The sequence below is a fragment of the Opisthocomus hoazin genome, chromosome 2 (assembly GCF_030867145.1).
Source record: "Opisthocomus hoazin isolate bOpiHoa1 chromosome 2, bOpiHoa1.hap1, whole genome shotgun sequence".
Lineage (NCBI taxonomy): Eukaryota > Metazoa > Chordata > Aves > Opisthocomiformes > Opisthocomidae > Opisthocomus > Opisthocomus hoazin.
In genome coordinates this window covers 13,148,224-13,171,170 of record NC_134415.1, presented here as the reverse complement: position 1 = coordinate 13,171,170, position 22,947 = coordinate 13,148,224, and the positions used below count along the sequence as shown (strand labels likewise).

Genomic DNA, 22,947 nt, shown 5'->3' with positions numbered 1-22,947 from the left:
ACAAAAAATATGTGGAGGAGGCACCTTCTATGTTTAGAAAAAGCCAGCATGAAACAAGGTCATGAAGACGTTTAGTAAAGATCTAAGTAGTATATGAAAAACACTTACATCCTCTATCAGCAATTTTAAAAGCCTCTAATTGAGGAGGATAAGCCTGATAACTGCTCGTAATGCTGTTGGCAGCAAACTGTTCTATCCTTGTCTTCAGGATGACCTGCAGTGGGGTTGCTTAAAGCGTTTTTGCTTGTTTGTTTTGGCTGTGAGCAGAGCTAGAATTCTGTATGGCAGAATTATTAATCAGCTCTGAGACTTGTTTAACATGTTGAATAGATGAAAAGGCTAAAAATTGTTTTCCTTCCAGAATGGCGCTGGAGTAGATTGGTAGTCTGTTGAAAAATACCATGCTCTTTGAATATGGGATGGAGAACCACGTATTTGTGGTGTTGCTGTTGACTTGCTCTGAAGCAGCTGAGATAACAGCCTCTCTGAAAATGAGGGTAACTTTGTCTGTCTAAGGTATCCTGTAGAGCTAAATAGCTGTTACAGTCCAAGTATCAACAGGAGGTGAGACAACTTCTGTCACATGTAGGCATTGCAGTGGGTGTCAATTAAATAACTACCTACATGAAATTTAATCCTTGAAAGTGGGTTCTCTTCCCATTTCTCAATATAGCTTTATTTTTGGTTTATTAACACTGTAGCTGTGATGTTAAATTTTCTGTGGGGTGTCCTGTTTCATTAAAACTACTCCTAAGTTTTCAGCGGAAATAAGATGGAGAAAGAAATAATAGTCATACTGGGTCAGGATTACAGTCCAATTGATCCACTGTCCTGTGTTTATTACAGGTGAGCAGCAGTCACAAAACAGTTGTAGTGCTAATACGCTGTGAGCTGGCTTGAGATTACTTAGCTTGTACCATAGCAACCTGAAGCTGACGAAGTCTAATTTAGGCAGTTTCTTGGCATGACAGTGGGAATAGTTATTCCCTAACAGCAGCTGGCAGCAGATACTGGGGAGCAAGGTGCAAGAACTTTGCGATCAACAGGCATGATGATTAGTCATAGCTTTCTTGCTTACATCTCCCTACACACCTGCCCTGGGAGTTCCCATGCTGTCCTCAGGTAGTTAGATGTTGATTGACTGGCAGAGTCAGATCCAGAAATATTTCCTTTAGGAGCTCATCTAATTTGCCTTAGTGATCTAAATTTTGATTCTCAGAATACCCACTCCTTTACTCTTGATTGTGTAAATATGGACTAGATTTTTCGTACCTATAACCATCAATTAATTGCATTTCTTCTTACAGATCCTTTGAAGCTTTCTGTGCTGGTTGTGGGCTTTTTGAAATTTTAAATGTGTGTGCTCAGGTGTGTCCCAAATGTCATAGATACTGCAGATGATGGATTTGAACGTATCTCCTTTCTGAATTTAAAGTAATTGTGAGCTGTTATTAAGGCTTTTATAATCGCTTTTGGAAATTTGAGGGTATTTTTCTAGTTTAAAATAGAAAAGCTGCAGCATTAAAGCTCACTTCCATCTCCCATTCCGCAAGAACATTTTTCAATCTGTCAACAAGCCTTGTGCTTTGCCTGTACTCACAAGTATAAAAATTCATCTTCTTTCTTTTTCCCTTACCATCAATGCCAAGGTTCCACTCAACTTTCAGCGGAAACTGGATTGGACACCCACTCATTTATGGATGTTTCTATGCATCACAAGATCACTGAAGTCAGAGTTATGTGTTGCTACTGGTATAGGCAGAAATGGTGAAACGTCAGCCTACTGGTTTCTCAACATTCATTCAGTGTTGTGGGTGAAAAATCTTCACCTGTTTGGGCCTCTAGCCTGGGAAGGTAGTAAAGAAGGGAGGGAGGTGCACAAATGGTTTGCTGTCTGTGACATCAGTTTCCTCTGCTGTGCAGAAATTATATAGACTAAGTAAAGCTGACATATTTCTCATTCTGTAGTCATTTCAGCTTGTACTCAAATTAAAAAATCTGAATTTAAACCAGCAACTTGCACTGCGTGCATTTGTGCTGTCTAATCCTTTGAAGAGTCATGTTTGCTTTTATACTTTACAGAGTACGAGGGAAAATTCCATAAATTGACTGACAGTGGGAAACTCTTATAACAGCATAAAATCACTTTTTATTGCTTTTAAATTTCAAACCTTTTAATGTTTTTATGTGTTTAGTTTTTTTTTTAACTTTAGACAATATCCATCATCCTGGTGATATTTTAAATGACGTGAATCTGAAATGAGCATCTCTAAATAAGAGATTTCACTTCCCTAAATTTTATAATTAGTGGACTGACTGTATTTTCTTGCATCTTAAAAAGATGAATAAGTCTATAGTTTTCTTAAAGGTTATATACTGGCTGAAGAAGCAGCTTGTCTTGAGAATATAATGATAGTGTTGGAATTTTTGTGGTGGATTTGGACCAATGACAGATAGAAGTCCAACAGCATTGGCTGTCTTAGTTATACAACATCATTATGGTTCTCGTTCCATAGCAATTTTTTTTTCATTAAACTGACTTTTTAGACCTATCAGACAATCAGCTGGTAATTTTTGACGTAAGTTCCTGTTGATTTCACTGAAACGCCACAATTCTGAAACCAAGCTCCAGTGGTAGGGCTTAGTGCAGCATGTCACCAGTTTGCCCCCATTCTGTCAGTGTGCCTGCAATGACACTCGGGACCAAAATTTGTACCATGACCTGGATGATGAGCTAGGCTAACTCCACAGCTGACTGATGGCAGGAAGCAACGAGAGAAGAATTCAGCTTGTTGTCTTAATATCATTGTACCTGTTATTTAAAAGAGAAATAAGGGTATTTAACGATTTCCTGTAAAAAGAATATACTTGAGTTGAATTAACAGTAGCTGCTGAGAATTACAGCAAGATTTGTACCATCATCTTCAGTGTGCATGAACCACAAGGTATAAAAAAAATAGAAGCAATTTGGGATAATTGCAATTTTGAAAAATGTGTTTTCTTGGTTAATCTAACTTTACACAGTTCGCTAAAAGAGTTCTTGACTCAATGAAGACGTTGATGGATATGCTTCCTCTCATTTATTTAACTGTCCATTATCTTGTCATAGCACAAAATTAGAGAATATAACAACCTGGAAACAAAAAATACTCTCTAACAGCAGGATTTTGTACAACATTAATGATTCTTATTTGCAATACTTGCACCTTCTTGGAAGCAGCTGAATTTAGGTAGATTTGCTGATGTCTGGCAATGGCCCCTGCTGCTGCAGGTGGTATCAGTAGATAATGAATCATACTGCATGTTCTTGTGTCCGAAAGGTAAAAGCAAATCTGTATGTGGGTACTAGACCAGAGAGATAACATATATTCTTAACCACACCAATTGTGGAAAAATAGAGAAACCGTGCCAAACAGAGAGACATGTGTCTGGTAACTTCTGTATTCTGGAATAAACTGTGATCCATTGATAGGGCTCTGCTGGGACAGTGCTGGGAGCATCCAGAGCTGTGAACAGTATGTTTTCAGCAAGAGATTTTTGACCATGAAGTAGCCTGCTGTTAGGGAGAAGAGTAAGCATATGCACGTCTGCTTTCCAAGCATGTTACCTCCAGGTGTATTTCTTTGAAAGTCTTGAGCTGCTTATCAAAGAGTTGCACCACAAACAACAAAATTAATATAAATTATGCTGGCAAACCTGCCCATGATAAAAACAAACCAACCAACCCAGTTTAGTAGGTCCACAATTGTATGATTTATAGTAACTCTTTTTACTACTATCTAAATGTTGTAGATTCACAAGAAATTAAATTTGCAAATTCAATTTTCTGGTCACTCCATTTCTACATGAGAGGGATGAAGGAAATGTGGAATCTTGTGAGAAAGGCACAGAAAGAGAAAAAGAAGCCCAGTTGTTAGTGGAGAGCATGGTGTTTTTCCAGTTAACTATGAGACAACATTTGAGCACTGTTGTTTGCTGCCAGAGCATCTCTTGACTGTTTGGGATGAGAATACAGACATTTATAAAAATCTAAGTGGATGTGCCTAAGTGTGAGAAATGAAGCTGATGAGGGGAGAGGGGGCTGGTGGGTTTCCTACTTATTTGTGTAGTTCGTCATCATTTTCTATTTGTTATTTTACTAGCATTAACCTGTAGGCATAAGGGGAAGTGGGAAGTTATGAATATATGTCACAATATGCTTTTATTCACTCTGTCTTGGTGATACACACTTGATTGGAGTTTTATTGTCAGTGTGCAGTTGGGGGAGGATTTCCCTGGACTACATTTTTGCATTGCTGGGGTGAAGGGGAGACATGGTGCATAGGTGGAATGAAGATGAAGCTTGTTGAACCAAGCTTGTTGGATCAAGCAAGCGTATAATAACAATAATTTGTTTTTATCTACTGCCTTCTCCTAAACTGTTTAACTCCACAGTTCTCACAGTCAGCTTTCCAAGGTGTGAAGGTAGGAGTGTGTCTGTGTTTCTGTGGTAATTGATGTTTAGTTCAGCTAGGATTAAGTGGGGAATGCTTGATTGTCTGATGATAATTCTGTAATTACTATTGTTAGTGATTAGGAATCTCCTTGGGTCTCATTAAATGATTTATTTTCATGTAGTAATATGAAATAAGGTGTGTAGCTGCAGTTTGGCAAGTTTTCTCCTGGTGTCTAATCTTTTCAGTGGGTATTTGTTGTACATCTCTCACCATTTCAGTGGGGAGATGTTACTTGCTTAGTTCTTTATGGCAGAAAAAGGAACAACTCTTTTAGACCAGTAAAATTGTCTTCATCCACCTTAACCTGTCATTACAGTGCTACTAACAAAAGTATTCGTCACTGAGCAAAGGAGAAGCCCTGAGTGTATATGAATGCTTTTGCCACTCTTTAGAATCAAAATTGCATAGAGAATTTGGAAGACGTTTGAGAGGGAGGGCAGGTGGCTGTTGTAGTTCATGCGAACAAATTATGTTGATTTAATTCACGTAATGATAAATAGTGGAATTTAGAATAATGAGACGCAATGGCTTTGATTTATTGTTCCAAGTAAAGCTGAGTTCTTAGATACAGTAAAAAATCTGACCATGGCATCCTACAAAGTTCATCTAGTCTTTTTAAAAATTGTAATTAGCTTTGCTTAAATAGTCAACTTTGCTCTTCTCCCGGTAATGCTGATTTTATAACTAAGTGTAGATGGAAAAAACAACAATATATTTTTGTATCCAGAATGCCTGAAATATTTTAAAGCTCAAAGATAATTTTCATAGTGATTTTTGTCTACCATTCTGGCCCAGATTGCAGATTATTTTGCAATTCCACTTGGCTTACTCTCTCTGAATTTTGAGAGGTAGGGGTGATTTCTGCAACTTCTGTTTTTGCCTATGCATTCAAATATTTTACTCTAGGAAAATTGGCTTTGGCAGACTGGATTATACCTGTCCAGGCTTTCTCCTCCTCAGGATTGAACGTAGCCTTTTCTTGACAAAAAACAAGCAACAGGGAGTACCACCAACAGTAATGCACTATGTGCATCTTCAGGGGGTCTCCAAACCCCCCAAAACAGGTTTCAGAACCCGATCTCCCTGAGGTGGACCCACAAGTCTCATGTGCCACGGTATGCTGTTCTGCCGCCTGCTCCATACTTCACAGCTCAGGCTCATTCATTTACTGCCCTTTTACAATATAGTGTTCATCTTCTCATACCGCTTGTGCTAGATACAGACATAGGTAGGGAGTCCCCTGATGCCTTCTGCGTGGGGTCCTGGAGGAGGTGCTGCTGTGCAACCGGAGGGCTGTTGTTGGAATGCACAACTTCCAGCTTCATCTGGGCTCCAGGGACCTTGCCCTGGTGTGTGCTCCCATGTGCCAAGGCACCAGCCTGTCCCGGGACCATGTGCCCAGGCACGTATGTGCTGTTTGACTTGGGCATCCATTCCCACCATGTGCGTTAAACCTTTTGTGTTGAAGTTCAGTCATTGGGAGTCCCATCATTGATTTCATGGGATCAGGGACAAGATCTGAATGTACTCATTGCCATGTAGGAACAAACGGGGAACTAAACTTGAATATTTCCCACACTGATTTGTTGCTGGAAGCTCCCTGCCTCCTCTCACATGTTGTTATGTCTTGGTAAGTCAATCTACTTCCACATACCTGCCTTAGCTCTTCTGTGTTCTGGGAGATGTTATGTTGGAATGATGTTCAGCACGATGCGAGTATGTTCAGTGTGAGATGTACACCGTGGAATATTTGTTAATGCTAGCAATGTTGTTCATACTGTTTCGCTATAGGTTAGGATGAATTAATTAGCACTGCTATTATTGTGGTGTTACTAATTAATCTTACACTGTAGTCTTATGCTATAAAGAGCTTTCAGTAATCAATGTTTCTTCTGTGTAACTGGAATGTGTTGTTATGCAAAAGAAAGATAAGTGAAATCAGGGTTGCTCGGGTTTTTTGCTTGTTGTAGGATGCATTTTCTAGGTAAAATGAAACTGGAATCTTATAGATCACACAAGACTTCTGTAATGTGTGGATTATACAGAAGACTATAGGTGAACCTGTGAACTTAGAATCACTAAAAGACCTTTATAACTGTCATGAATCTTGATCTTATGTCAGAACACTCTGAAATCACTTTGAAAATATTATTGATGTGTTTTTTATAAGTTAAGGCATTCAGTGTCTTACAGAAGTGTTAGTGTACTTTGGAAGTTAGGATGAAAACTACTTTAGAAGTATCTCCCAGTGAAACACTCTTGCTCACTGATGCTCCCATATGACTGCGACAAGTGCTTCCGCTCTTTTTTTCAAACTGGGAGGGAACCTGTTACTGAAATATAGAAAGATGCACTGGAAAACGAATTGTGTCTTTACTTTCAGAATGCCACTGGATTTCCTATCTATGGGGATATTTTTATTTGTAGAAAAGTAAGACGTGCTTGGAAATGCAGAAGGGTGCTCTGATACTCTCTGGAGACATTTGTCCTTGATTAGCTGTTTGAATCAGTGACGTTATGTGTTTGTGTCTTGTTACCAAGGAAGGTATCATTGATAGCTTCTTTTGAGAAAGAGAAAACAGCAGAAGAAAATATGCTCATTTACTGCTTCATTTTCAGGTTGAAACATTGCCCAAATTAACTCTTACGCATTTCATTTTTTGAGTGCTTTGTGGTTCTGTGACTGAATAATTGCAGTAAGTTTGAAGACTTTTATGCAAAATCATAAAGGATAGAAAATACACTGTTTAAAAAAGTTGAGCTAGGGTTCATCAATTTGTAACTATCGTGGTATAAAAGACACCCTGTAAACAGAATTTGGTTATGCAGTTATTTTTATTAACGGACTTTACCCATGAAAAATTATTTCAGATGTATTTCTAGTACTTGATAAGTTAAAAGAAGCAGTTACCTTTTATATCTTCTAATGTGAGACAAACTCCTTGCCTGCTATCTCGTATTTTAAGCTTCAGCAGTTGTTTCCAACAGCCTTCCTGTCTAAACTAAACAGCTTTTGGATCACACCAGAATACATCAAATAAAATTCTTTTAATAAATGAGAGCTTTTTGAGATTCCTGGAACTCACTTGACTGTAAGAATCTGGCAGTGCCTAAGCTGAAAAGGTTGTTGGAATGAGAGAGAAAAAGCATTTGTTTTTTACTTATTTCCAAGCAAATGAGGAGTTGAAATGGCAGGCTAATGGCAGTAAAATAAATAATTAAGCTTTTAAAAGTAATTTTTATAATTTTCCAGCAGTTCTGTCTTGTAGACATGTGGAGTCAAAGCTAAGATGATGATACTGATATTCTTTGAGTGCTGGGTTATTACAGAAGAATTCCCAAGGACATTAAATAGATTTTTTTTTCAGCTGAAGCACACCATCTTCTTCACAGAAGAGAAAGAGGGCCACTGTGATACTTAAAACTTCATAAACAGCTTTAGTATTGCTGCTCTTATAGGAAAGATCTGGTTCTCTCTCTGGATCTGAATGTCTTTCTCTTGGGTCTGTCTGAATGACGCTGGTAATACTACAATCGCAGAAATGCGTCCTGTGGGAGTTGCTGGCTGAAGGAAAGCATTGTTGCAAGCAGAGCAGATCTGTAGGCAGGAGTATCTCCTACCAGTTAGAAAGGGTTGAAAAGAGCAGAAGAGGCAATGTTACTGGATTACTAGAAAATCCATCGTGTAAATAATATTAGCATTATTTGTAACTGCTTTCTACTTTTTGGGTAAATGCCTCCCTGTGTGAGTCAAGAAACCAGTACTTGGAGATAAAACAAGATATAAAACCCAATGCATTTATCTTTACCATGGTTTGGTATCAGCTAACTGCTTTTGTGAAGACAGAGTTAGCAGCTAAGTCCAGACAGGACATGATGTAGAAATTTTCAGCAAAATCTCTCATGAGTTTTATGGGTGCAGTGAAATTATTTCTGCCCTTTAAAAACTGTGTTGACACAGAAGTGATGTAAGACTTAATGGGTCTCTTTTTTCTTATCATTTAAAATGTGTCATTGACTTTCAGTGGAAGCTGAGCTAGAAGACAGGAAATGTTGATCATGTGCAACATGAGCTGGGATTGAGTTGTTCATGGTTTTGTCCCTTTTGGCATTCAGTATTTCTCTGAAATTTGCTTGTTTTAGCATTAGAAAACACAGTGAAGAATAATCTCAGTACTACAAAATTATTATAATCGGTATTTCTGTGTAGGCTTGGCTTTGTCAGGAAAGCTAGTTGTGCCTACTGGGTAATTATAGGGTTGGGACTGCCCTTGGAAATCTGGATGCAGTAGATTACTGTGCATGACTTAAAGGCTGGCAGACTTTTTGACATTCTTTATGTTAAAATGTTGTTGTTGATGGCGACTTTTCTTTTTTTGATTAAACAAAATCCATTGTGATAGATTAGTTTTCAAGCTAATTTGTCTTCATTAAAAAGGGACTATGTCCACTTCTTGCAGGCCAGTTTGGATTGTTTTGAGTAATGTGACTGGTGTTTAAATGCTGCCTCCAGAAATTGCTTTATTAAGGGGGGTCTGTGTGTTCTTCTGCTGTTTCTAAATAATTTCTAAAAAATTTGAAAGGGGTAAGACTAGTTCACACCAAAGCTCTGGCCTGTTAAAATCATATAAATTAAGCTGAACTGGGTCAGTATGTTGTGGTCCAGTCATGGTAACGCAATGATTTACCTTTTTTTTCATGCTATTATCATTTAAAAGATTGGTTTTCCTGAACCTTGAACTTGAAAAAATAAGCTGTTGTATGTTTGACTCAACCCTTTTCCTCTATTTCAGTTAGGAAAATGTTAACAGTTCTTAAGGTGAGAGTAGGAAACCAAGAAACCATTTGACATACTGGGGGCAAAGGAGCAAGAAAGGCAGAACTTGAGGGGCAGGTGGCTTTTTCCTATTCTCTGATTATCTTCGGGTAGAGAGACATCACATCAATGAGAGACGGGCCTCAGTTCCAGTCACAGGTGCATTTTATCTAGCATTTCACAGTGAACGAACTTTGGACCTTATTGCAATGGTTTTAACAAAGTCCTTTAAAAAAGGAGTAAAGTTTTTGGACTTTGAATGTTTAATGTTTTGAAAGTGGAGATCTTCCCTGGCTTGGTTACTATACCAAACAGACCAAGAGATCTATAAGATTCTGAAACGCTGTAGAATATTTTTAATTATTTTTAATTACAAATATTTTGGATTGCGTGGTACAGAATACACCTAATTAAAACTGAATCTCTTCTTTCTGTGTTCCTATAACAGTGGAATTGTTAGATCTGTGATAATTTACATTGGTTAGAACTATGGAAGAAAAAAAACATCGATAATATAAAGATACCACCTCTGGCTTAATGTCCTTGTGAAGCAAAGTGAAGCCTTGAAGAGCAAACAAAAATGTATCACTCAAAGCAGCCCTTGACTTGTTCGTGTATTCTTCCCTTGCCTCCTGCTGCTGGCCACTTTTGGAGACAGGCTACAAGTCTTGGTGGGCTTTGAGTCTGGGCTGGTAGAGACGTGGGGTATGTTAAGGTCTCTCGGGTGGCAGAGCAGGGTCTGCTGGGCGAAGGGTAGCTGTGCTGTGTAAGGGCACAGGCATCCAAGCGAGTCTTGCGTTGTGAGCCAGGTGGTGGCCGTGCTCCACGGTGACCGCGAGCACCCCCTGCACAGCGTTGAGCAGTTGTGTTTCGCCTGGCCTTTGGGGTGGGGAGGAATTGTGCAGAACTGCTATAGTTGAGCTGTGCTGAAATATGGCAACTCATTCATGTGTCTGAACCCTGACCCTCACTCTCCTTGCTGTGGACAAAAGAGACAGAAAAAGGGGAAGAGAGGGAGTGTGAGCGGATGAGTAAAGGTTTTAATTTGATGACTTTTCATTTGTTTATCTTTGGTCCACATACACGGGATCCAAGATGCAGGATAGCTACAGACAAGTTACTGGCTGGCAGGTCTGCCCTGACAGCTGTTACCTTGGACTTTGGAGTATTTTCCCTTGTCACAGATACCATCTGGATGGTCTGGTCTGATCTCTTTACATCATCACTCTTCTGTAACTTGGGTGGAGCTGTGGGAGCCATTTCATCCTGTGTTTCTAATGCTGTGTTGCTGTTGTACTGTTAGTTGCATGTAAGCAGTTGGGAGATCGAAAGGTAAGGCCTGAAGGAAGAAGATAACATCAGATTTGTCGTGTCTTAGACTGGTGTGACTGCTGATCTGCTGATATGAAAGAAAAGAAGTCACTGTCATTTTTAAGATTAATGCAGCCTTTGGCTCTGGAAATTCCTGAGGCAGAGGTCGGTGGGTGCTGGGATGGTTGTGTTGGTGGAAAGATCCCTCCCTATCTGTGCTGTTACTGTGCCTTTTCACAAAGAACCTGGTGTGGGCCAGTCAGAAACATGATACTGTGCTGGACATTGATCTTTGGTTCGACCTGGAGTAGCCGTCCTTAAATGTTGATTTGTTAAGCCTGTTCTGTCAAAGTAGAAACCTGATGCTCTGTCCGCCTGCATCTGGAACTCCTCATGCCCTTTAAAAGACTCTTTAAAAGAAGGGAAGAATGATTTTTCTCCATATTAGTGGGTAAAGCAATGAGATCTAATTTGAAATGGTTACTTTATTCCACTGATTCCTGATCCAAACCCTGCTTTGCTTACAAGACACAACCTTAACACAATCTTATGACTATATTGGTACACCTTGTTTGGGCTGTTTGCTTTTTTCTCCATTTTACACCTCTTCAATTGGTGTCTTTTGGTGCAGAATGTTAAATAGTGTATAATATTTTATTTGTTATCTTGATTTGAAGTCAGAATTAATTGAGACCTATGCTGTCTCATTATAAAAATTCCTGCAAGTAAAATAGCCAATTGTTCTCCTTATTCTCAATGTCAGGGTTTTTCACAAATCTTTTTATTTGAAAACATCATTTCTAGAGAAGATTCCTGAAGTTGCATTTTATTAGTGTGCTGGAAAAAGGTGAACAGGACTCAGATGATTAACCTTTGGCAGTGGATTTAAGGGGAAAATTAACTTAAGGTGAGAACCTGATATACCTACTTGTATTGGAACTCCCATTCATAGGAATAAGAATTGAAACTCCCTGACAGAGTGAAATTAGATTTTATGCATTTCAAATGCTTTAAAAATCTTTTAAATAGGTCACATTATGATACAGGATGGATGTTTAACAGAGGGATGAAATTATAGCAATCACTGTAAATCTTTATCCTTATAATGTGCACCACTCATTTTTGTATGCTGTCTCCATACCATGTGAAAAATCGTTAACTGATACAAATTCAGATAGCTTTGCTGATTTCAATGGATAACTGTAATAATTTGCATCAGAACTGCAGTTGTACACTTTTTTCCCAGAAACAAATTATACTGATCACTAGCAAGCAGGCAGCTGATTAAGAACATGTGGATTTTATGGTCAATGGGTGGAAATGATCTGTATTTGATTTTTCTGTGGGAAAGTGAACAAATGAATTACTTTTGTTATTTCCCAGGAATCGTACATGCGTGCTGCAGTAAGCTGGTGTCTGGATAAGAATACAGAGCTGTTGGCTAATATATTAGCAGTTATTATTATGTTTATAAACAAGGGAGTATTATATAAAAACACTGTGATCGTAAAAAAACAACCAACCGCATTTTCTATATTTGCTTTACTTTTATGCCACATTGTCTTTTTGTCACCATAACCTGACAACTTGGATTCAACAGGACAAAACAGCGTCAGGAATATTAATGCTGATTGCCAGGTCTTTGAATGGTGGATTTTTTGAGAACTGGACAAAAGATGATGTTCAATCAGTATTTAAAAAGAAAAGGTTCAGCATGTCCCAATTATTTTCCAGTTTGTGCTGATAATAATGCCACTGTCAAATACAAAATACTCTCAATAAAGATAACATATGGATAAAAATGAAATCTCATCAAATCAGTCTTCACTGACCTTATGGAAATAAGTTTGTTGTTAAACTAATGATACGGGTTTTTTGATGAGTTTACATGTTTGGTGGAGAAAGATATTATTAGTATTAAACTAATTTTAAAATCTTTTTGTCATCTAAATTAAGGAAAAAATAAGTTACATACTAGCACAAAGCCTTGTAGAATTTTACAGAAATCTCAGCATTAATTTAAAATGAGTGAATATCCACATGCGTTTTTGATATCTCACTTACAGGGATAGATTCTTGACCCTGTGTATTCGGTAGTTTTGTCAGTGCATGGAAAAATTAATAAAATAATCATGGTCTACAAACTCTAACTGAAGACTAGGGAACAGTCAGCTCCTTGGAATGGCCTGTGTTGCTTGGTAGAGTTTACCAAATATTCTTACTGTAACAGAAATTGCTTATGGGCTTAAAGTGACAAGCTTACAGTGATTTTTGTAGCGTAAGTACTAAAATCTTTATTTTTCAATTTCTGTGGTGAAAGAGAGACAGAAACTGATATATTTTAATTTCAAAGTTTCAATTTCTTTAGTTTCCTGTAAATAAAAAGTTGAAGAAAGCAAAAGACTTTTGTAACAAAAGGATTTATGTAAACCAGGCAGTATGTAGAAAACCTTGTCTTCTGTTTTAAAAGCTAGTATGGCAGAGAATATTTCCTCCCCCCAGCTAACAGATTACCACAGCACCATATCTTATTACAGTTGAGTGTTTTCATAACGCTCAGAAGACCTTTCATGCTACTGTCTTTATTTGAGTTTGACGATGTTATTGTTACTTTTCTTTATAACAAGGACATGGAGGTCAGAAGCTGTATGTTACTCACCCTGAAGCTAAAGTTTTAACTTAATAACTTCTTGAGAAAAAATAGGAATGTTACTCTTTTTCAACAATTCTTTACTTATTTTTTTTAAATAAGTGTATGAAAGTCATGATCCTTCTAAAGTCTCCATTTGTCAGAAATTCCATTTCTGTTCACTGTATTTCTAGACCCACGTAGCCTAACCAGGAAACAGAAAATAACAATTTCATTTCTCTGTTTAAATTGTTACTCTGTCTTTTGGGGTCATCTTTTCTGTATTCCTTTGAAATGCGTGGGCGTGGTCACGATTTCCCATGAGCAATCCTAGCTAACTTGGGCTGACTTTTGATTTGCTTGCTGTCAGAAGTGTTGTTATAGGCAAGATGAAAATGTTCTTGTTGCCCTCTCATGAAGCTGCGGAAGTGTTTGAGAGCCATTTTAGGAAGACCAAAAGGTCATGTGTGCCATAGCAGAAATAGCTGGGACACTTTTCCTTCCTAAGTTGTTCTCTAGGATTTAAAGATTTCATTTTGTATTGAGAGGACCAACAGTGGGTATTGATGAAGAGTAGAGGTATTGTGTGTGTGTGTCCTTTGTCCAGCTTCTTTCACAGCATATTATGTACACTTTGGGACAGAGCATGGAGGTGGTGGTGTCTTACAGTAGAGAACTGCAAAATAACATTTCTGTGGGGATTGGCGTCCTAGAAATGCTATGAATGGTCTTGATGTAGACATTGTTTTTAAAATTATATTAACATTTTAATAATAATATTTTTCCCCATAAATGATTTCTTTGTAACTCTTCAGATAAGACTAGCTGTTATTTACTTGCATAACTAGATGAAGACTTGTCTGCAGTGTTTTATTTGGAATGAAGTCAAATGTTCACTTCCAGTGAATGAAAAGAGCTAAGACTCACGGAAGTGTTTAGTAACTTCTTTTCCAGTTATTGTGGTAGCAAATTGTGGAGTTGTGCAAATGTAAGCCTTTTATAATAGGAAGTCACAAAACTGCTTAATAAAGGGATATTTAAGAATTGAATAAAAGCTTAATATAAACTTGCAAATCTTGGCATCAGAGAAAGTATTAAATAATGAAGAAGTTGCACAATTTCTTGGTAGACTCAAGGCTGTCAGAGGGAGATAGAGCAAGTTCAAAAATACAATATCCTCATTTTTTGAGGTTGACTGAATAAATTTATGCTGAGGTCATATTTGGAGATAAGAAATCTTTTGATATTCTTCCTGATAATCAAATTGCCTGGGAAAATTCTCTGTGTTATCATAAATCCATGTCTATACAGTCATTTTATGCAGACAATTTAAAGAAGTGGTTTGTCCTGATAGAAATGGAAATATTTTTTAGAAGCGAGAAGGGAGCATCAATGAGGAATATGTGTTTGAGATGACTCTTTTTCAAAGTCTAACAGGCAAAGATTCCAGATAGTTTTTGAAAAATACACTGCATCTTCACATTGCATCCCAAGGAAAACCTTGACAGTCACATGCCAGCATGCTTACCCAATTCCCCTAGTAAGCCCCATGTCCACCACTCCCTCCCATGTAAAGAGAAAAAATGCAGAACTGGTGCTGGTAAACTTGGCAAGCTCTGTCTTCTCCTGAGCAGTGAGCTCTGGAGTCCAGGAAATCTCATGGAAAACACCTGATCATTAATGCTTTTTCTTTAAAGAGGGGTGATATTAGCTAGAGTGTTAGCTGGATATTTGCCAGTAAACAAATTGTGACCTGTGTAGAACTTTAAAAGTAAATGCCATCTGAAAAGCAATGTATAGCTAGAGGCCAATCTCCAGATAAGTTTTATTCTGTTGCCAGTGTATAACAAAATTAAACAAGCAGCTGTTTTCTGCACTGGCTTCAGCTTTTAGCTGGCCTCCTGGTCTGGCTGGATTATGTTACAGTAATCTGTTCCTGATATGACAGTCTTGGGTAAATGTAGCAATGAACACAACTGGAACTCTCTTTTCTTAAAGATTTCTTTGCAGGAATAAAGAGGCAAAAACATACTGATTACAACTTATGTCTATCCATTTGAATAGGAGTGTCTCAAGAATTAATGAAACTCTTAGGTATGGTGCTGTGTGAAAAGAAATGGAGTTTAGTTCTTCCCCAGAACAGTCACATGCACATGTATCACTTGGTTGAGACCTAGGCTTATTCTAGAATTTCTCTTTATTATCCATTTATGAGTTGTTGTAAAGAAACAATCATGTATGTACTTCAGGTAGAGGAAGGCTGCCTTCTGTCCTGTTGGGAATCGGTTACTCTGGTTCAATAACAGGAACAACGTTCTCTGCATCATTTTCACCTGATCATTGCCCCTATGAAGTTTGCCCTGGTAGAAACCATGGCACTGCATCTCAATTGCTCTACCTCAGAGCAAGGCTCTGTACTCTCACTACATTTTGTTGGTACTGTGCAAGAAATCATGGACTGTCTGGCAAACATAAGCACCGAAATAATCTTCTCCCACAGTTCTGATTGATTTCCACAATTTTCTGGTAGTATTTTGGTTTTACCTCAGAAGCCTTAGCCAGCTGCATCTGGTCCAGCTTCTGGCCGTATTCATGCACAAGATCAGGAGCTCCAGTGAAAGACATAGGTTTGATTCATGTGCTTCAAGCCTGAAGAAATGATTGCAACCCTTTGTTCTTCCACAAGACAGTCTGACAGAAGGAAGCATTATATATATCAGTGTAGTAAAATTGTGCCTGACCACAATTCCTTTTAAAAATAGCAGTCACGTCTTTTTGTTGAACTGAAGAGTGGCACAAAAACTTTGCACTGTTCTTTTGGGGAGGGAGGGCTGTGATTTTCTGTAGCTATCTCATTGGAATTTCTAAGAGCAAATATGTTCACCCTTTGCTGGGAAATGTTCATATGTCAACATTTTATTCTTATATGGTTGCCACTACTTAATAGTTCCTTTAAGGTGCTGCTGGATAAAGATCAGTTCAGTTTGTCCTTCTGAATAAGTGATTGCAAATGCTCCAGTACTGATATACTGTCTGAAGTTCATGAGATCCCTGGAAGACATGACTGGTTTAGGGAGTGTTATGAATGTGTGTTTTGTGCATTTTATGGTGACATATTACACATTTTTGCTTTTTATTTCTTAAACTGCACAGGGGAACCCCTTCCCTCTCAGATTTGTTTTCTCCGTTTTGGTGAAAAATGCTCTAATAAATTAGGTTTTAGGAGGTGGGGTGTGAAGGATGATGGATACTTAAAATGTGGTCAGAAGACAGAACATCTAAAGAACAGGGGGGACAAAAAGGCTTAATATGCTAGTTTATACTTGCTGTGGGATTTGGCCAAGTATGACAAGTTCTGAGTTATGACAGGGTTCTGCTGTGCTGATCACATGCTGACTAATGGTTTTTCATGCACTGCTTGATTATAGATTATCGAGATGAAACTTGATGCCTGCAAGTGGAAAATACTGGATTAGCCTTACTCCGCAGTGGTCCTATTCCTTTAGGCCAGTGCAGAGTAGAACGCTGGCAGACATGGGGTGTAGTCCCAGGTAATCTCAGCCATTTTATGAAACAGCAATTCCATCTATTTTCCTACCTCATATTACCAGTTTCAACACTAATTTGTAGCAGGTAAGGCGGTAAACAGTTTGCTATTTATAGTAACATAAAGTAAACTTGTGAACTTCTATGATGGAATGTGAAGATATTTCATTAAAAATTCTAACCAAATTATAATGTTGTAGCTATTGGAAGTATAGTCCTTGCAGTTATGGATTTACACCTTGTCTAAACTGTGACATTTCTACCTAGCTGATCTTGCCACACAGGAACGCTAGTATGTTTAATACTGTTTTTCTATTATGTTTAATTTAAATTTTGAGGAAAATCTTGTATAACAATAACAGCTTTATTATAAAGCATATGAGGTAATAGCTTCATAATCTTATCCTGACCCCTTTATATCTGTAAAGGTACTGCCTGTAAAGGAGGCAGAGTTTTTGTCCTAATACTGTGTGTACATAATATGCATATGTCTCTCCCCAAACACTCGCAAATCGGGGGTGGGGGGGGGGGGGAAGGGAAGCAAAATGAAATAATTGGTGTGAACACAATGATAAAATGGCATTTCTTAACTTTTCTAGAAAAGATTATTTATCTTTGGGAATTTTTAGAGTAGTATAAACAATTCCTTCCTTGCCTCCCAAAAATCTGAAAATGGTGCAATTATGATCATGAAAAAGCACACCCGAAGGTAAAAAAACCCAGATACCTCTCCCCCAATGCTGTTTGTATTTCTCATTAAAAATTGCCTGATTAAATATTTTCAGCTTTATTCCTTTAATCTCTGTGTATAGAATAGATATTTGTTTATGAAGGAAGGCAATATGTATTTAACCACAGTTCACTTATTGTATCAAATATTTTATCTGATGTTTTTACTGATAAATAAAAATGCAGGACTATCTTTTAGCGCTACTGTGTGCCAACAGTCAACATCACTTAGTAACATTTAAATTATTTTTTTAATGTATGATTCAATGTAAATGCATTTTATGAGAGGGCACATAGGAAAAATGTGATGTAGTTGAAAAGCACTATATGATTTCTGTAAAAAAAACAGAATTAGAATTATATAATAGCTTGAATTTTACGTTACCTAATGCTTTGAGTCCTCAGGAGGTAAGCTGGTTCTCTAACTTTCTGAGTTCATTTAGTGGTATATTTAAATTGAACAACTGAAGAAGGAAAAGGAAATTTGAAAGTAAAGTAGATGCCACTGTGACACCATATTTGAATTCTTTACTGGTTTCTTATAAGAAACTATATTTGTGATCATATGGGTGAGCTTTTTTCATTAAAAAAGGAGAAACTGGAGGTTCTGTGCACTTTCCAAACTATTCAAAACTCACTTAAAGAGCTGAAATAATTTCCTTATCTTTACCACTGCATCCCTCTGGACACAGACCTCTTTCATCTGCATTTGACTCCTTAGAAAGAGAGGAGAAGGTCAAATAAGGCTCTTTCCCCCCGGCTGTTGCTTCAATCTTCCTTTTTTATCACCTCTACCTTCTAGCTTTTTCATTTTGTTCTCCATAACAGGCTCCAGAATGAACCCATGCCAGCGCCTTCACAGATCTTCTTATTTTATTTCCAGTTATTTATCTTCCCATATGCTGATTCGTTTTCTTGTTGGTACTTCAGAACATGTGTTGTTCTCAAACTTGGATATCCTGAAGCGTGCAGTGCAGCCTGTCATACAAAAACACCAGAAAAATTGAGATTTATAGGAGAAAAATAGACTACTGAAATCAGTCCCTGGTAGACAATTGAAAGCGTGTGCTCTCCCCACCATTAATACTCTTTCTATAAAAAAAAAAAAAGTAATTCTTGAGCTACCTGAATTAGCTTTATTTTCTGTTATGGATAAAAAGCATACTTCGATATTTCTAGTCTATTGCAATCTATACACTCTGTATTGATTTGTGTGTTTCTAGCAAACACGATCAATGATTTTGATATAGCAGAGACAGCAAATTATAGTCTGCACTCACAATCTTATTTCTAAATCTCAAACAGCAAAGTGAAACTGTTGAAAAGAACATTTTTCAATTAGATTTCTAATGTATTCACTATAATGAAAGAATCTCAAGAGGTTTCAGGTGAACGCAGATATTATAAAAAGTGCCAGTCAGCTACCAAATGAATATTATTTTGGATACTGATCTAATGTTGTTTAATTATATCAGAGTGGAATTGACAGTTTTCAATTATCTTGTTACAGGACTAAGACAACTTTTGCTCACAAGGGATTAATTATCAGTGTGTGTTTCCAGATGAGCCTGTACTCAAATCACCATTGTGGTGTCACTTCAAGACTTTGGTTTTAAGTCTGATTTTTTTCACAGGTGACTGTAAAATCATGAAGGGCTGAAAGATTGATAAAGTCTGCCATGGAAAAGCTACTTAATCTTTATTCTGCTGGTAATCTTGACTCTTAAGGACCCCCACACATACTGGACTGCTGCCTTGTTCTGGGTTTGTGCTGTGTAGAAAAAGCATCTGACCTGGCTGTTGAGGTTGCACGGCTGACCCTAAATTAGTTGTCCAGTGTCTTTGTATCTGAATTCTTGTTACTCTGTGATTTGAGTCATAGTTTTAATAGAGCCAGGCTGATGAGAGAGAAGGTGTTATTTGGTGAATTTTAGGTGACTGGACGCCAGGTACCAAAGCCAGAAATGGAAATGAGCAGAAGTGCGGTGGTGCTATCATCCTTAATGCTAAACTGACCTAGCTGTGAAGCGTTGGTGATAGGGAAAATTAGTTCTCCAAAGGGTGGTGATAGTGGGAGTGTTGCTATGGTCAGCCAGTGGAAATGTCCTCCACTTGTGAGACTGTGAGATCCCAGAGAGTAAAGGTGAAGCAGGAACACAGCCAAGACTGGGCTCGAGGAGAGGGCTGGAGGCGTTCACCTCTTCTGGTGATAAAGCTTGTCTGTAGGGGCAAACTATACCTGAGAGCATGACTCCGTGAGTGTGTAAGTCAAACTGAATAGGGGGTGCTTGTGGTTTCCCTTTCTTGCCATCCTTAACCACATAGTTGTGATTTCTTTGCTGCAGCATTGACACTCAGCTGACCAGAAAGAGAAGGACAGTTCAGGATCTGAACCTGCTAAAACTAATCCAGAGAAAGAAAGCCTCATCTGTGTGAGGTGGAAAAGCAGGTCATAGAATTTAGCAGTCTCAAAGTCTGTGAAAGTAACAAATAAAAGCATAGGCATGAAGGTGGCATCATAATTAAAAGTTCAAGTATGGCTGTATCTTGATGGTTCAGAATTACTGCTGCGTTTGGTTTCAGCACATTTGTTTTTCAGTGCTTTCTGCTATAATTTGTGGGTGACCTTTCAGTAAGTTAATTGACCTTATGTGTGCCTTTGGTTCATACAGTAGAGCATTCTTCCTGTTTTTAAAATTACTCATTACGAATCCTACATTATGAAAAACAAAGTGATTTCAAGATCTGATTCTAAATGTCTCTTGGTGAAAGTGTCATTGACCATACTGATATTTGAGTGAAGTACAGTGAACCCTCGTGTTGCAAATTTATTCTTGTTAAATCTGATTCCTTTAAAGAAAACATACTAATCAGCAATTGTGAAGTGGCAGGAAAAAACCTGATGCTTGCTATAGAGGAACTATGATTTGAGGTGTTTTTTGGCTGGAGAAAGCCAAGGAAGTTTTTGAAAGTAGGGGAAAAAATGTTAAGCTTCATGGTGCTTTATTGAGGCGAATATTCATGGAGCTATTTAAAGCGGGACTGATGAAGCAGAAGGTTGTTTAAACAAGATTCGGTCCTATTCTGAGGTTGCTATAGAGACAATTTGAACTGCAGATACTTCCACTTATAAAGAGAAATTAAATTTAGATTTAGTTGTACTAAAATTAGTAGTAAATATTGTTTAGATAAGATACTTTCATGTTACCATTGGGCCAGTTCCTCTCATGGAGTGGCAACAACTGTAGGTAGATTTCTCTTTCTGTTCCCCATTCTCCTTTTATGACAGTAAACAAAAATTGTAAAGAAAAAAAAGTCTTGTAAGCGAAGTCATGTGTGGGAATGATTATAAACAATAATACATGTGGAGACCCTGTAGTTTAATTTCTGTGTTTGCTCAGGGCCTTTGTTGCTAGAGCACGACCGTATGCCAGCTATAGTAATCAGAGCTGGCAAAAATTTATACTGTTCATTTATTCTGATTTTTTAAAAATTTCTTTTCAGTATTATAAAGGCAAAAGAAAATGAAAAGACTAGCTTTGGCTTGCTTCTTGACTAGAGCAGGTTGTCAGCTGAATACATCTGGCCTTTGACAAGACGTACTTGTATTTGATTACCTACTGAAGATGTAGTGCAGGCGCGTTTGGTAAACGTGCTGAGTGGGAAGTTTTCTGACCTCCCATGAAGGGTATATTTCTTAATAACTTGTTTTATGTAGAATTAAACTGATGCAGTTTCTCTCAGTGAGGAACTTTAACCAAGTTGTTAGTAATTCATGGGAATTTACATGCTGTCCTTTTGCTGAAAAATGATTTTATGATTTAATATGTTTTTTTGATGAATACATACAATAAAGTGGTGTGTTTTAAGATTCTGGATCTTAAAAGAAATAGGAGGATTATACACTTTGTGTGTGTTGTACCTGCAGACGATACAATTACTTTGTAAGTCTATGTAGCGAAGAGAGCTAGAGAACATGAAAAGTTTAGGAAAGGATTTGTGGACCTTGATCCTCATGCTGCTTACATGAGCAATGTTTGCAGTGGGACCCAAGAAAGTCTTTTCTTAACCAATACAGTTCAGCAAAATATATCTGTAATATTTTTCTTTAACATTCTTCATTATGACAGTCATGAAAGCTTTATGTTGCTGCATCAGCTGTTTTTCTATTCTTATTTTAGTTGCTGTGATTTGATTTTTTTAAGGGGAAAGAAGATGCATAAATAAAACATAATGATTTACCTGATAAATATTTTTAATGTAACAAAAAAAAGTAAACAAGGCTTGACAATATGCGTTGTGATGTATGGCAGAGGGAAGGGAAGAATGCTTTAAGGGGACTGTACTGCTGAGAGACATCCAGAGAACTCTGCGAATCAGTGCTGAGAGTGATGGACTCATATATCAACCAAGACTCTGCACCAGCTTGAATGTAATGAGAACTTCAGTAATTTGGCTCTGCTATGGTTGAATGCTGCTTCTGGGTGAAACTTCATGGGCATGTTAAAAGTAAGACCAGGCCACTTCAGCCTCTTCTTTCTTAGCAGACAGAGGTAATTTCAGAAATAGTAATACTTGCCCCAGAAATACAACTTGGGTGAACTATAAACTGTAGCAGTAAAAGCATATGAGAAGAAGTGTATGCGTTACACGTCAGCCCTTTGTTTCCCTCTTTTCTGTAGTGTTTTTCAATTGCCATTTCATTATCAGATAGATTTGAGGGAAACTATAAATGAAGAGGCTAAGAAAAGTGTTCACAACCAAATTATGAGAAAATGGTGAGGTTTATTTCGCAAGTTGTTGGAATAATTTGCTCTGTGGAAGATGTTAAGAAAGAAAGATAAAAGAAACTCTTAATATGTTTGCTTTTTCCAGTGCTGCTCTCTTTATACCTCCTTTATGTTAAAAAGTTATGTGTTTATTTGCTCTTCTTGTAGCTATAATGTGAAACTTTATTATAGCCTGAGATATTGCAAAATAAAAAAGAACTGTTCTTTCAATACTAAAGGAAATGAATCGTCAAATTTAGGCTAGGAAGTCTTCTTTTTGACAATAGTTTTAGACCTTTCCTTTGATTTAGGAAATTCTCCTGCTGTAGTAGTATATGACCACTGCATTCTGATAAGGTTAGAATGACATCCAAGAAGGTATTTTTATTGTTGTACCAAAATAGATCAGAATCGAATGACATTTGCGTGGTGATGACAGTCCAGCATGGAGCCTCTGAAAGCCATATGGAGGAGGATGACTGACTACTGTTACTAAAAAAAACAATGTTTAACTCTCAATTTTGTAGCTTTTATATTGCTTTCTAAATTATGCCATTGTTTTCAGAAAACAGAGGTTTGTCCAAAGACAAGCTATACTTTTGAGAACTGGTGGGAAGTGCCGTTGGGCTGGGAAATCAGTTGGATGAATAA

The 22,947-nt window shown here is 37.6% G+C and overlaps 1 protein-coding gene across 3 annotated transcripts in view; it reads left to right on the top strand.

Moving 5' to 3' along the window:
* The window catches only part of SMYD3 (SET and MYND domain containing 3), a 426,029-nt gene that overhangs the window by 76,399 nt on the left and 326,683 nt on the right, over positions 1-22,947 (top strand). Inside the window, exon 1 of one of the 3 annotated variants that reach the window (XM_075412656.1) lies at positions 10,621-10,644. The exons of the other annotated variants lie outside the window; for them this stretch is intronic. The gene's annotated coding sequence lies outside the window, so the exon portion shown is untranslated. Of the gene's footprint in view, positions 1-10,620; positions 10,645-22,947 lie in introns of those variants that run through there. 3 annotated transcript variants of the gene reach the window in all.